Source organism: Balaenoptera borealis (assembly GCF_965194805.1).
Source record: "Balaenoptera borealis genome assembly, chromosome: 20".
In the NCBI taxonomy this organism is placed as follows: Eukaryota; Metazoa; Chordata; class Mammalia; order Artiodactyla; family Balaenopteridae; genus Balaenoptera; species Balaenoptera borealis.
In genome coordinates this window covers 43,671,387-43,686,663 of record NC_138879.1, presented here as the reverse complement: position 1 = coordinate 43,686,663, position 15,277 = coordinate 43,671,387, and the positions used below count along the sequence as shown (strand labels likewise).

General features: G+C 42.1%; 1 protein-coding gene across 1 annotated transcript in view; it reads right to left on the bottom strand.

Annotated features, from left to right (window-relative positions):
* Positions 1–15,277, bottom strand: part of COPRS (coordinator of PRMT5 and differentiation stimulator) — a 110,146-nt gene that overhangs the window by 73,049 nt on the left and 21,820 nt on the right. The window contains exon 8 of the mRNA XM_082371310.1: positions 1,957–6,277. The gene's annotated coding sequence lies outside the window, so the exon portion shown is untranslated. The remainder of the gene's footprint in view (positions 1–1,956; positions 6,278–15,277) is intronic.

Below are 15,277 nucleotides of genomic sequence, written 5' to 3'. Positions count from 1 at the left end.
CCACTCTTACGGGCATGATGTTCTAATGAGAAAAGCCACGTATGAAGAAAGTAAACAGTCATCCCAGACGGGGCTACATAGAGTCCAGCTGGCTCTACCCTAAGGAAAGTTCTGGGAGGAAATTGAGAGGAGTTTGTGCCATAAGTTGCGGTCAAGAGAGATATCATCTGAGTCGCGCATGATAAAGGATTAACTTGAACTACACACTCAAGGGAACATGTGGGTCCAGCCCGTACCTGTTGCTTCTGCCACTGAGGTTGATCAAAGTCTGTGTGACTAATCAATTGTGTGTGTGCTCATCCAAATGGCCTCACGTGTTCCGCCCTGGCATCTCTGCCTGGAGAAAACTCCAGACTGGAAAAGGGTAGAAGTTCACTCCCCAGTTTGGGACTGGGCAGCTGCAGCAGCCCTCTACTTCACTGTTCTCCTGACCCCCTACTACCACCCAGCTGGAGTCTGCCCCAAAGAGACTCTGGGGAGTAGGACAGAGAGTTCATAGGGTTATAATTCAAACTGAAGATTGGAGAAGTTAAATACCCACCCAAGACTGCCAGCTAGCAAGAGGTGGAGCGGGGATTTGAACCTAGTCTAATTCCAAAGCCCACACCCTTAATCACCAAGAACAGATCCAGATTCCTATAACTAGCTGTGGGACCCGAACAAGTTTGTTTAGCTTGTTGAGTCTATTTTCCTGCAAGTAAAAAGGTAACACCCTACGGGGTGATTGAGAGGATTGGAAATGATGCATGTCAAGTCTTAGCTCAATGCCAGGGCCCCAATAAAAGAGCATCAGTGAGCAAAAGTTATACTCACTTTCAGGGGGAAACTCTCAGCCTCATGGATTAGGAACATGATTAGGGTTACATGGCCATTTGCTATCAAAGACAGATCTTGATCCTGGGTTTTTTACCCCACATTCCATGCATCTGTCCGGCTCATTTGAGGGTTTGGGTGGGAATGTGGGGAGGACTAAATCTAAGTGTCTTCCATAAGAAATTCAATTTTATTTCATTGAGGACAAGGCTGTGTGCATCTGCTCCATGTGAAGAACTATGGCAGGTACTGAAGAATAGGGCAAGATGAGGGTGACCCGGTTCTGCCCCCAAGGGCAGTGATGTGGCCGGTGAATGGGCCTGGGGCAAAGTTGTAGCAAGGGTACCCTTCCTGGCTTCTTCCATCAGGGAAACGGGTTTAGCTAAGCCAGTGATTCTTAACCTTGGCCACACATTGTTATCACCTGGGGAGCTTTAAAAATGCTGCCCCCTGGCCCCAGCCCCAGAGGTTCTGAGTTCAGTGGTCAGGCATGCAACCTGGGCGTCAGTGAATGCGGCAGCCAGGTTGAGAACCCCCAAGCTAAGCAAAGATGCAGTTCTTGGGCGAATTGGGGTGTGGGAGGAGGAGGGAGTGTGAGTGGGGTTTTTTTGTGTCAGGGAAGTAAACGGACCAGGGAGGAGAAGGTCCAGGGCTGTGGTCCCTAAGGCCCTAGACGCAAGCCCCGGGCACTCACGACAGGAACAGGACAGAGCCCCTGCCTTTTAGCGGGCAGCTGCAGGTTTCACAGGCAAGACCTCAGACACGCAGTCAGGACAAACATGCTTCCATCAGCCTGAGACACGGTTTATTGCAAGAGCTGTTCACCAGGCACATGAAAAAGAAAGGTGTGACTCCAGCTCTGGACTGGCCTTCCTGACCATGGGAGGCAAGCTGCATGGCCACCTGGAAACGGTCTGTCGTGTTTCCAAACAGTCAGATAAATAAAATGCATTATTATTTTATTAGCAACTCTTAAAAGTTCCTGTAGTGGCGTGAGTTACAACAGATACAACTACTTTCATATATTTATTTTATGTGTTTAGCACTTAATTCACACTCACTTGCACTGCAAGACACTCAGCTGTAACACATTTTTACTGTGTTCTGTTTTTCCACATTCATCAGACTTTATTGATTACTAACCGCCAGGACTTCTAGAAAGCAGGCGTCTTGTTTCCAATCATCCCCTTCTTTTTTCAGTGTTATCTGTCCATCTTTGTTACTATAGGATGTGCTTTCCATGTTGCTTTCTCTTTTGTCTCCCGTCTTTCATTAGTCTTTCCTCTATGGTTTCTCAGAGTTCTTACAGACTCTTCCACCATTTTGTGCTTCTTGAAATATTAAGACATAAGATTTAATTGAGGAAAATACTCAGAAAACTCAATTCTTTTTTATCTCCCCACCCCAACGTGGGTGCCCCAACCATAACTCCACACCCTTGTCTTTCAGGGTCACCTTCCCAACCTTCCACCCAGGTTCAATAGCCCTAGAATTCCTGAGGCCCTGCCCTCTAAAGGCTCCGCCTCCTTATTAGACAAACTCAATCCCTGGACCCACCTCCAGCTCAGATGTTCCACCCAAACCCCTCCTCAGGCTCCTCCTCCACCCAGGCCCCGCCCCTCCACCTTCACAGGCTCCTCCCTAAGCCCCACCCCTCTCCCGACCCGAGAAGCACCGCCCCCAGGGCCAGAGCCCCATATACCACCACCACCACCTCCACCACCACCCCTAATCCTCGCCCGCCCTGCTCCCCTGCTCAGGCCCCTTCTTTGCCCTGCCTCAGGTTCCATCTAAGGCTCCCAGGATCGTGGCTCCCAGCCCGCTGAGCTCGGACTCAGGGGCTCTGGGCACATGGTGGTCATCCTGTCGTAAACTCAATTCTTACACTTTCAAGTGTTGTGTGAAGTCCGAAGTTGGTGGTATGTCGAAGATTACTTGAGGTAGAAATCCTATGCTTGGCTTTGATGTAGAATGACTAAAAGCTCATAAACATGCATAGAACTTGTCGTCACCACCTATGTCGATATGGGTCGTGGAGGAAGCAGATGCTGGACTTAGATGCAGAGCTGGAGTTAGGAGTGAAAGATTTGGTGGAGGGCCATAACTATGAAAGATAAAGGCTGAGGAGGTAGGACTGGGCAGGGAAAGCCTTCAGAGGGCCATGCAGATCCTATCCCGTGAAAAGAAATGCAAGAGGAAGAAAAATAGGGCTGGGAACATCTCAGACCACAGTGCAGATCATGCAAAGTCTTGGGCAACCCAGTGGGGAGTGAAGCAAAGTTGCCCATTAGAGGGGTCTCCCAACGGGCAGGAATGGTGGGTGCCGGTGTCTCCACCACACTCAGTCTTTGGCTTGGGAGCCGCCAGGGAAGAGCGAAGCTGGCTTAAGTGCTGCAGCTGGAGGCGATCAGCTAAGCGCATTCTTCGCAGCTGAAAGAACTTCACAAGTTCTTTCTCGTAGGGAGAGCCAAGCACTGCTTCTCGGCAGCTGCCACGCCCCCTCCCATCTCCTGACAACGCAAGCCTTTATAAATGAAAGGCTCAGCTTCTTTAAGGTTATTAAATGCTTGTCTTTTCTCGGCCTGGCGTGATCAAGTAAACACCGTGCCCAGCTGAACTGTGGGGAAAATGCAATTAAACGTTGTACAGAGAGATACAATTGACAGTCAGTGGCAGAGCCACGGGTAACTGTTTTCTTTCTGCTTTTCTCTATGTTCCAAATTTTAGACCTTGATCATTTATTTTTCTTTTTGATTGGAAAATACAATGAACATTTTAAAATTAGTCTCCATATCATACCTTTTTGATCCAAAATGGCATCCCCCAATTTGACAGCCCAACAAATTGCTTTCAAATAGGAGAACATGGTAATAGACCAAGCATAGCTTTGAGCTCAGACAGATCTGAACTTGAACCCTGGCCCTGTGACTACTACTCTGAACTCTGGTCAGGCCCTTACCCCCTCTCAGCCTTCACCAGGAAAGGCAGACACGTGTCCTTACTTCTCAGCTTTGCTTTAATAAAGCATTTTTAAATCGATGTTTAAGCCTCCCAAAACTGCTAGAAATTTCTAAAAATCCACATTCAAAGGTCAAGGAGTGGCCATAGCTGAGGAAATCCAAAATATTTTCCTGGGAAAGTCCTAAAAATGAGTTCTAAAAACCTCCTCGAGGGGCTTCCCTGGTGGTGCAGTGGTTAAGAATCCACCTGCTAATACAACGGTCATGGGTTCGATCCCTGGTCCGGGAAGATCCCGCATGCCATGTAAGCCTAGAAAAAAGCCCTCGCGCAGCAACGAAGACCCAATGCAAGCATAAATAAATAAATAAATTTTAAAAAATAAAAGCCTCCTTGACAGCAATTGCACTTCTAGGTATACATGCCTAAGAATTCAAAGTAGAGACTCAAACATGTATTTATACACCCATGTGTATACACCCATACAGCAGCATTATTCACAATAGCCAAAAGGTAGAAACGACCCAAATGGCCATTGACAGATGAATGGGTAAGCAAAATGTGGTATATACATACTATGGAATGTTATTCAAGCTAGCTGAAAAAAAGAAGGAAATTCCAATATACACCGTAACACAGATGAACCTTGAAGACATCACGCTAAGTGAAATAAGCCAGATACAAAAGGACAAATACTATATGATTTCACTTATATGAAGTACCTAGAATAGTCAAGTTCATAGGGACCAAAAGTAGAATAGAGGTTACCAAGGGCTGGAAGGAGGAGGGAATGGGGAGTTAGCGATAAATGGGTACAGAGCTTCAGTTTGGGATGGTGAAAAAGTTTTGGAAATGGATGGTGGTGATGGTCGCACAACAGTGTGAATGTTACTTAATGTCACTGAACTGTACACTTAAAAATGTTACAGTGGTAAATTTTATGTTCCATAGATTTTACCACAATAAAAAAGAATTTCTAAAACCTCCTTGTCAATGCAGTGTTACTACTTAAACACAGGCAGGGAGCAAAGCTGAGCTGCCTGCAGGTGTTTCTCACATGGAGAAGCAACACACAGCTTGTGCAATTCATTGCATTTTTCATCACTTTTAATTATAAAAATAAAACCACATCACAGAAAAATTTGGAACTAAAGAAAAAACTCATAATCCCATTTCTTTTCTTCTTTACAGGATTTTATTTTTAGACCTAGTTGTAACCATAGTATTTGGACAAGTCCCAAAAGTGACTTCCAGAAATCTCCTTCATCTGAGCCTCAATTTCCTTAGCTTTAAAATAGGAGTCATATTTCCAGAAACCTCCTTGGCAATGCCCAGAGCAAGATAGACACTATGATTTCTCTTGGGATGCTCAGCCATGCTTCCCCCAGAGTAGGAAGCACCCATTCTCCAGTGGATGTGAAGAGCTGGGATGGTGGCAGAGGGGAAGGAGAGTAGCGAGAGAGAAGGCTAATGGCTGTCTATGATTCCACAGGTCATTGGCACACATGTACATGCATGCGCACATGTACCCGAGCACACATAGGTTCTCCCCCTGCTGAGGGTCTATAACATCCCTGTGGCTCTGTTGCAGGTTGAAGTGCAAAACGAAAAAGGAACTGGTTGTTGAGGTAGCCCCAGGCTCTGGACATGAGGACAATCCGGCTGATGGCTGAGGCCCTCTGCAGGAAGCCCAGGACAGGGTGTTCTGGGAAAAATGAGGTGGATCTATGCCCTCCTGTTCAGTTTGATTCCCACCAGGACAACAGAATGCAAGTCTGGGGCTGGACACACCCCTGTTCGAGTCTCAGTGCAGCCTTAAGCAAGTGACTTACTTTCATCTGAGCCTCAATTTCCTTGTCTTTAAAATAGGAGTCATACTTCCTACCTCCTGATGGTGTTATGAGGCCTGAAAGAGAAACCATGCAAAGTGCTTGGCATGGAGCCCTCGCTAAATGGAGGCCATATCAGACACAGCCCTCCTAAAGCCCCAGAAGCAACTTCATTGACCCAACCAACCAACCAACCAATACCGAAAACCTTTCCACTGTGGACCTGTTTGTGAACTCAAGTGAAGAACTCACCAAAATTATTTTAACATTGTAAAGAAACACTGGAAAGACTTAATAAAAGGTTCACTTAAGTAGTTCGTCAAACCACATTAGCAATCATTCCATAACAAATAAATTGACCTGGCTAGAAGAACTGATTTTGGAAATAGCTTCAGACGGTCTTGACACAAAAATCTGTTGAAGAGGAGGCACATATATCATTCTGATTAGAAATTCACTTTTAGTCTCCAATTCAATCAAGGCAGGCAGGTATTAGTCAGAGAAACACTAGTTGCTATAATAGATGAACTCCAGAATGTCAGTGGCTTAATATGGTAGGAATTTATTTCTCACCGCAGTTAATCTCAGTGTTCCTGGTGGACAGCAGCTTTTCTCCATGTGGTAACACAGGAACCCAAGCTCCTTCCATCTTGTGGCCCTACCATCCCCTAGGGCCTCTTTATGGCAAGTGGAAAGAAAACAAAAAAGTGGAAAAGTTTCATTGCTTCTTAAAAGTTGACCCACAAGCATCACACATCACTTCCACTCACATGTCATTGATGAGAACAAGTCACATGGCTATAGTGGAAGTAAGACTGGGAGAAAATATTTGCAACAAATACATTTGATGAAGTTCTTTAAAGTTCTGTGTCTAGACTATATTAAATATATTATGAAGAATATATTATACATAATAATATATAGAACTTAAACTCAGAATATATAAAGAACTCATAATTCAATAAAACAAACAATTGAGTTAGAAAACAGCAAAAGATTTGAATAGACACCTCATCAAAGAAGATATACAGATGGCAAATAAACACATGAAAAGATGAAAAGATGCTCAACATCATTGGTCGTCAGGGAAACTCAAACTAAAACCACAATTAGATCCCACTATACACCACTAGAATGGCTAAAATTAAGAAGACTGAGTATCCCAAATGTCGGCAAGGATGTGGAGCTACTGGAACTCACATGCAAGGCCAGTCAGAATGTAAAATGGTACAAACTCTCTAGAAAACAGTTTGGAAGTTTTCTTATCTATAAGGTGTTTAACTTTTTAAAGTTATGTATACCACTGGACCCAACTATTTTATTTTATTTTTATTATTATTCTTTTGGCTGCATAGGGTCTTTGTTGCTGTGTGCGGGCTTTCTCTAATTGCAGCAAGTGGGGTCTACTCTTCGTTGTCGTGCGCGGCCTTCTCATTAAGGTGGCATCTCTTGTTGCAGAGCACGGGCTCTAGGTGCGCGGGCTTCAGTAGTGGCGCACCGGCTTAGTTTCTCCACGGCATGTGGGATCTTCCTGGACCAGGGATCGAACCTGTGTCCCCTGCATTGGCAGGCAGATTCTTAACCACTGCGCCACCAGGGAAGTCCCCCCAACTATTTTAGAGTATACATTTTTTCAGAAATACATGGAACATTTAAGAAATTTAATTATATTCAGGTCTTAACAAATTTCAAAAGTTTGATATCCTGTAGACCACTTTTTCTGACAACAGTACAATTAAATTTGAACTCAATTACAAACAGAAAACTAGGGGGAATAAACGTGTTTGGAAATTAAGAGGCATATTTTTTAATGTCATGGGTTAAATAATATATCAGTGGAAATTTTAAAAATACTTAGAATTCTACAATAACAACACTACTACATGTTAAAACTTATAGAGTTTACCTAAAGCATTACTGTGCTAGTAGGAAATGTATACTTTTATATGTTTTTTTTACATAATAAGTTTTTAAAAATAGAGAAACTAATAGTAGAACAAACCCAAAGAAAGTTGGAAGAAAGGAAATTATATAAATAAGAGAAGAGAATAATGAAATATAAAATAAACATACACAGAAGGATCAACAAAACCAAAACTATGGGGGTTTTTTTTCCTTTTTTCTTGGCCACACTGTGTGGCATATGGGATATGGGATCTTAGTTGCGTGGCACGTGGGATCTTAGTTCCCCAGCCAGGGATTGAACCTGCTCCCCTTGCATTGGAAGCACAAAGTCTTAACCACTGGACCACCAGGGAAGTCCCAAAATTATGTTATTTTAAAAGATTAATAACACTAACAAACCTCTGTCAAAATTGATCAAGAAAAAAATAACAGAAGGCATAATATTAGGAATGAAAAATGGCATATAACTGCAGGTGCCACATAGATTGAAAAGATGGAGAATATTATATACAATTTTATGCCAGTAAGTTTGAAAACAGAAACATATGGACAAATTCCTAGAAAAATAAGCTGACTCAAGAAGAAATTTAAAATCTGAATAATCCTATAACCATTAAAGAAATTGAATTAGGGACTTCCCTGGTGGTCCAGTGGGTAAGATCCTGTGCTCCCAATGCAGGGGGCCTGGATTCAATCCCTGGTCAGGGAACTAGATCCTGCATGCATGCTGCAACTAAGAAGCACGCATGCCGCAACTAAGAAGTCTGCATGCTGCAACTAAGAAGTCTGCATGCTGCAACTAAAAGATCCCGCATGCCGCAACTAAGACCCGGCGCAGCTAAAATAAATAAATAATAAATATTAAAGAATAAAGACACAGACCTACTAGAGAATGGACTTGAGGATATGGGGAGGGGGAGGGGTGAGATGTGACAGGGTGAGAGAGTGTCATGGACATATATACACTACCAAATGTAAAACAGATAGCTAGTGGGAAGCAGCCGCATAGCACAGGGAGATCAGCTCGGTGCTTTGTGACCACCTAGAGGGGTGGGATAGGGAGGGTGGGAGGGAGGGAGATGCAAGAGGGAAGAGATATGGGAACATATGTATATGTATAACTGATTCACTTTGTTATAAAGCAGAAACTAACACACCATTGTAAAGCAATTATACTTCAATAAAGATGTTTAAAAAAAAAAAAAACCCACAAAGACAGTGAAAAAAAAAAAAAAAAGAAGAAAGAAAGAAATTGAATCAGTAGTTTAAAATCTCACCACAAAGAAAACGCCAGGTCCAGACGGTTTTATTAGTAACTTCTATCATTCAAGGAACAAATAACTCCAATATTTAAACTCCAATATTAACTCTTTAAAATTACAGTAAAGGAAGAAACACTCCCCAATTTATTTTATATTAAAATTAATACCAAAACTGATATGAACAGTGCACGAAAGAAAAATTATGAGACAATTTCACTGACAAACATAGACACAAAACTCTTCTTAAAAAATTAGCAAACAATTCCAGCAATGTATAAAACAATCTTGACCAAGTTCAGCTTATTGCAGGAATCCAAGATTGTTTTAATGTTAGAAGACCAATTCATATAATTCAAAGATTTAAAGGAGAAAAATGATATGATCATCTCAGTAAATGGAAAATTTTTGATAAATTTAAATATTCATTCATGAAAAAAATATTTTAAAAATCCTTAGAAATCTAGTAGAATTTCCTCAACCCCTAAAGAGTATCTACAGAAAATTGGCAACAAAAATCCTATTTAATGTGAAACATTGAATGTTTTCCCTTTGAGGCCAAGAAAAGAATGTCGGCTAACATTTTCATTCAGCACTGTATTGGAGGAAGAGAGCTAAAGGTATAAGGATTGGAAAACAATAAATCAAACATTCAATATTCATATATATTATCGCTACATGGAAAACACAAAAATCTATAGAGAAATTATTCGTTTTAATAAGATTTCAGCAAGTTGGCTGAATAAGAAATTAATATACAAAAGTCAATGAATTTCTACAATCAGTAACAAATAAAAAAGTAATTATTAAAAAGATAATCATGCCAAAAATATAAACTGAAATGAATAAATCTAACAAAAACTATGTAAGTGCTTTATGGAGAAAATTATAAAATTCTTTTGAAAAACATTAAAGATCTAAATAAATGGGGAGGTTCATGGGTACTTTTTAATTTTAATATACTTTTCTTCTAAAATGCTCAAAATTAACTCTTTGGAAACATATAAAAACTATTTTAATTTTTAAATATTTTTATTATATTCATTCAAACATCGCTGGCCCATCTACAGGGTATCCAGACAGAAACAATTATGATTAAATTCGGTCATATTTACTACATTGCCAATTTCAGTAACAGGAATTACATAGCTGTACACGTATTTTTATATACATTTACACATATGTATTTTTTGATCTTGCCATTAAGAAGGTGCATTTGTCAAGGTAGAAGGATGGAATACATTTAGCACTTTGTTAGCCTGATTCACAACTTTTAAATATTTGGACAGATGGTATGTGGGCCTCCTTTTGCCTTCTTGTCATGGGATCCTCTGACATTAGGGGCAGGCCTGATAAGAGGTATTGTGGTGGTCCTGGCTGTGGGTAAGGAACCCATTTCTGGTTTCTGCAGACTGTCTCAGCGGGCGCCAGCCCAGGTGAGTCAGGATATCTGTCCTGTTTGGAAACGTCAATCAAACTCCATGAAACTGGTTCCTGGAAGGAAGCTAGTGGACCTTCAGGGCAAACCTACTCAAGCTGCCAAGAGGGAAACAAGCATTCAAAGCCTCTCACTCTGGGGCTATGTTGAGTCAGGGCTGGAAGACGGGCGTTTGTTGCAGGAGGTTCTAGAGACGAGGCTGGGGATCACAAAAAGGAGACAGAAAAGCCATTGCTCCTTTCTGTCTGTGCATGAGCGAAGCTGAAATTCATTCAACAAATATTTCCAGAGTGCTAATCGTGGTCATCATCATCAAAATAGCTAAGATTTATTAAGCACTTATGTCCCGGGACCTGGTGAGGTGACTTTTACATATAACCATGTACAATACATGTTATACACAACAGTCAGATGAATGGGGTACTAGCATTTTCCCAATTTTACAGGATGAGGAAACGGAGGCTTGATGTTAAGTGACTTATCCAGGGTCATAAAATTTGTACATGACAGAGCTAGGATTTGAATCTGGAGAAATTTGGGTGAATCTGGAGAAACCTGGGTCTACAGATTGGGCCATAAGCCAGTGCCAAAGTTATAGAAGTGAGTCATGGTCTACTGGGAAAGCCAAATATGCACATAGATGTGTCTTGATAACTCAACTTGGATAAAACTAGATGATCAAGAAGGACATCTAAATGAAGCAAAGTTAATGACCTGGGAGTGATGGGGCATGTTGGAAGTACAGTGAGGGGTCTATCAGACTCTAGAAAAGAAACACACAGAAACAGCGTGGGTGAGTAGTAACCAAGTTAGCTTAATATTGGATTGTGGAGGACTTCTAATGCCTAGTTAAAGGAGTTTGGACTTTATCTTCCAGTTAATGGTAAGGTAGAGGAGTGACAAACAGCCTTAAGATTCATTTGTCTCCTCTGTGTTGGGTGAATGCAGTAGACACAACCAATGACAAGATGACCAGTGGACCAGTGAGGAAGCCCATGGCACACAATGACATGGCCTTATGGTGGGTGTTGGCCATTAGATAGGGAGAAAGGAATGGTTACAATGAGCTTGGCAAAGAAAGGATGGATAGGGCTTGCAGCTGTTTAGCTGGCCAAGGGAAACTAGTTAAGATTAAGACCAGGAATAATACTAGGGTACTACCAGGAATGCAACGTAGCCTCTAAAAATGATAGTTATGAACACTACATAGCAATTCAAGGAAATGTTTAAAAGGATAAGTGAAAGGACCAGAATTTTTACATTCACACATACCTATGATTACAAATTTCTTTTTAAAGCCCCAGAAAAAATATGCCCAAACAAATTAAGTGAATCATCCTATCCCAAAATCTTATTTCTACTCGGTTAGTGTTATGGAGTGAACTGTGTTCCCCCGCCTAAAATTTGTATGTTGAAGCCCTAACCCCCAATGTAACTGTATTTGGAGATAGGGCCTTTAAAGAGGTAATTAAGGTTAGATGAGGTCATGAGGGTGGGGCCCTGATCCTATAGGACTGCTGACCTTATAAGAAGGGGAAGAACACCAGAGTGCTCCCTGTGCACACAAACAAAGAAAAGGCCATGTGAGCACAGAGCAGGAAGGCACCATCTACAAGCTGGGGAGAGAGGCCTCATCAGAAGCTAATACCACCTACACCTTGATCTTGGACTCCCAGCCTCCAGAGCTGTGAGGAGATACATTTCTGTTGTTTAAGCTACCGAGTCTGTGGTATTTTGTTATAACAGCACAAGCAGACTATTGTAATACAGTTAGCCAGCCAGTCACCAAATCCTGTCAACTCTTTTTTTTTTTTTTAATAAATTTATTTATTTATTTTTGGTTGTGTTGGGTCTTCGTTGCTGTGCTTTCTCTAGTTGTGGCGAGCTGGGGCTACTCTTCGTTGCTGTGCGCGGGCTTCTCCTTGTGGTGGCTTCTCTCGTTGTGAAGCACAGGCTCTAGGCACGCGGGCTTCAGTAGTTGTGGCACGCAGGCTCAGTAGTTGTGGCTCTCGGGCTCTAGAGCGCAGGCTCAGTAGTTGTGGCGCACGGGCTTAGTTGCTCCGCGGCATGTGGGATCTTCCCGGACCAGGGCTCAAACCCATGTCCCCTGCATTGGCAGGCGGATTCTTAACCACTGTGCCACCAAGGAAGTCCCCTGTCAACTCTTACCTTTGCAATTCTTGCTTTCTTCCTCACCATGTCCACTGCCAGCGTAGCTCAAGATCATCTTGTGCCCAGATGATGCAATCGACTCTCTTATCTTTGACTTTGTACTTCCTGACTTGCTTCTTTTTTTTTTTTTCACATTCATTCTTTGGTCCTAGTTTAATCCACTTTTTCCTCAGAAATTGACAAGCATCCCTACTGCACATCACAGTTACTAAAGAACTTTTAAAACAGTTGTAATTGCTTTCTTGATCTTTTCTAAATAGCTCCAATCATATCAGTTATTTTACATGTAAAGCATTTTGAATCTCTTTAATGATCCAACCTGTTCTCCTTTTTATGTGCTTCTGATTGGCAAACACCCTCTTCAATTACAGCACTTATTAATGAATATGATTTTCAGAGTATGGTTTTACGAGTATAGATTAGAGTTTACATAAGACTTTTCTCCATCTATATCATGTTAAAAAATATGAGTACATCCTTGCTCCCAGTCCAAAACAGTTAGACTCTAATACTCTTCTGCATCCATTTTTATTTATTTTAATGGCCTTTTCCTCATCTATAGTTTTTTTTATTTTTAATTTTTCTTTTTTACAGTAGGTTCTTGTTGGTTATCTACTTTAAATATAGCAGTGTGTACATGTCAATCCCAAACTCCCAATAAATCCCTCCCCCGCACCCTTCCCTCCTGGTAACCATAAGTTTGTTCTCTAAGTCTGTGAGTCTGTTTCTGCTTTGTAAATAAGTTCATTTGTATCTTTTTTTTAGATTCCGCATAAAAGCAATATCATATGATATTTGTCTTTCTCTGTCTGACTTATTTCACTTAGTATGACAATCTCCAGGGTTATCCATGTTGCTGCAAATGGCATTATTTCATTCTTTTTAATGGCTGAGTAATATTCATTGTATATATGTACCACATATATACAATGACTTGCTTCTCATATTCCCAGCCACCAATCCCTACCTTGCCCCCTCCTGACTATCATCTCAAACATCTGAAATGTTTGAATCTGATGCCTGGTATTTTCCTCTAGTACCAACCCTTGGCTCCCTCTTTCCAGAACTCCCTGCACTCACCTCAAAGGTGCAAGTTCTCTGACCTCTCCAGGTGAATTAGACTTTTGCATTGTAAGTGCCCTTCATGCACATGTGTCAGTAATATCGGTAGGATCTATTCCTAGCCGTGAAATTTTGCTAGGGCAGCTGATGCGTTTTAAAATGTACACTTTAAATTTTGATAGACACCATCAGATGGTCTTCTATAGGACTTGTACCAGATTAAACTCTACCCAAACACATATAAAAGAACCTGTTTCCCCATACCATCATCAGCACAGTCTTAACCATGTCTTTGATCTTTGACAGACTGAAAGGTAAAAATAGTATTCCACTTTTGTTTTAATATAAATCTTTCTGATGACAAAGGCTGAGTCATCCATTTCAGACAAGCACTCAAATAGCCGGCATGAAGACAGTCTCTTTCCACGTTTCCTGCCTCATCTCTGTGGGTCTTTCCTTAGCTCCACATTCCCAGACTTCTACTGCAGACAGAATTTTCCACATGGAGGGGAAGAGGACCACCACAGCCTTAAGCCTACATCATCCCAGCTTACCAAACACACTTCGTTCTCCCAGCACCCATAGGTCAAATTCCAGGAAGGAATGTGACTGGCCTTTCTTGGGTCAAGTGTTTGCTCCTGAGTCGGTCACTCTGGCCAAGAGGAAAGGAGATTCCACTAGGCCAGGGCTAGGTCATGATACAGTAGTTTGCAAGAGCAAGAGAAGCCCCTATTATCAGAAGAGGAAAGAGGTATTGAGCAGATAAAAACAAATGTCTCCTCTTCCAGGTAACACCTGCGCTGATGGAACCCAGCACACAGGGCACCTTCCCCAGTGTCACGCTCACTGACTTTGCCACATCCCAGCAGGAATGAATCGGATGGCACCGCCCCCCAAAAAAGAGCCCGGCATGCTGTGCTGCCCCACATCTCCGGGGCCATAGGTAACCTATTCTGCTTGGTAATCCAGGAGAGGAGCATTTGAGCTCTTCTTGGAACAATGGGAATGTTTTTCTACTAACAGTGATTTGTACAAACTTGGCAGTGGGGTTTTACAGAGAAAGGAAAACAGACACTGACGTCTCTGATGCGAAACTGTGAGTCCTCCCAGAACAAGCTGAGCCTCGGTTGGACAGGAAGTATTGGGGTTTGTGATGCAAAGAAGGAAAGTCTGCTGGCTTTAAAGGTTAGGCTAACACTGGTTTAGAGCACAAAGTAAGTCTGCAGAAGCTGCGTCCTGGGGGATCCTTTAAATACGACAAGCCAATGCTGGCAATGGAAAAGTGAATTGGGCACACGTGTACATTGTTGGTGGGACTGTAAACTAGTATAAGCCTTTCCAAGAGCAATTTGGCAATCCTGTCTCTAAAATGCCAATACCCTTTGACCCACAAATTTCATTTTCAAGAATCCACTCCAAGAAAACAATACAAAGTGCTGAAGACGCTTTATACAAAAAAGATGTTCACTATGCTTATTATTTATAACAGTGAAAGTTTAGAAAAAACATAAAGTAACTGTTAGATACATTATGGTAAATCCTCCCCCTGGGATATTTCTCAGTAATTAAAAGCGAAGTCTAGTCAGTTCACAGAAAACAAAATATAAGTGGCTTTGAAAGATTATTCAGGGCTCCCCTGGTGGCGCAGTGGTTAAGAATCCACCTGCCAATGCAGGGGACACGGGTTCAATCCCTAGTCTGGGAGGATCGTGCATACCGTGGAGCAACTGAGCCCATGCGCCACAACTACTGAGCCTGCACTCTAGAGCCCGTGAGCCACAACTACTGAGCCCACACGCCACAACTACTGAAGCCCACGAGCCTAGAGCCCGTGCTCCATA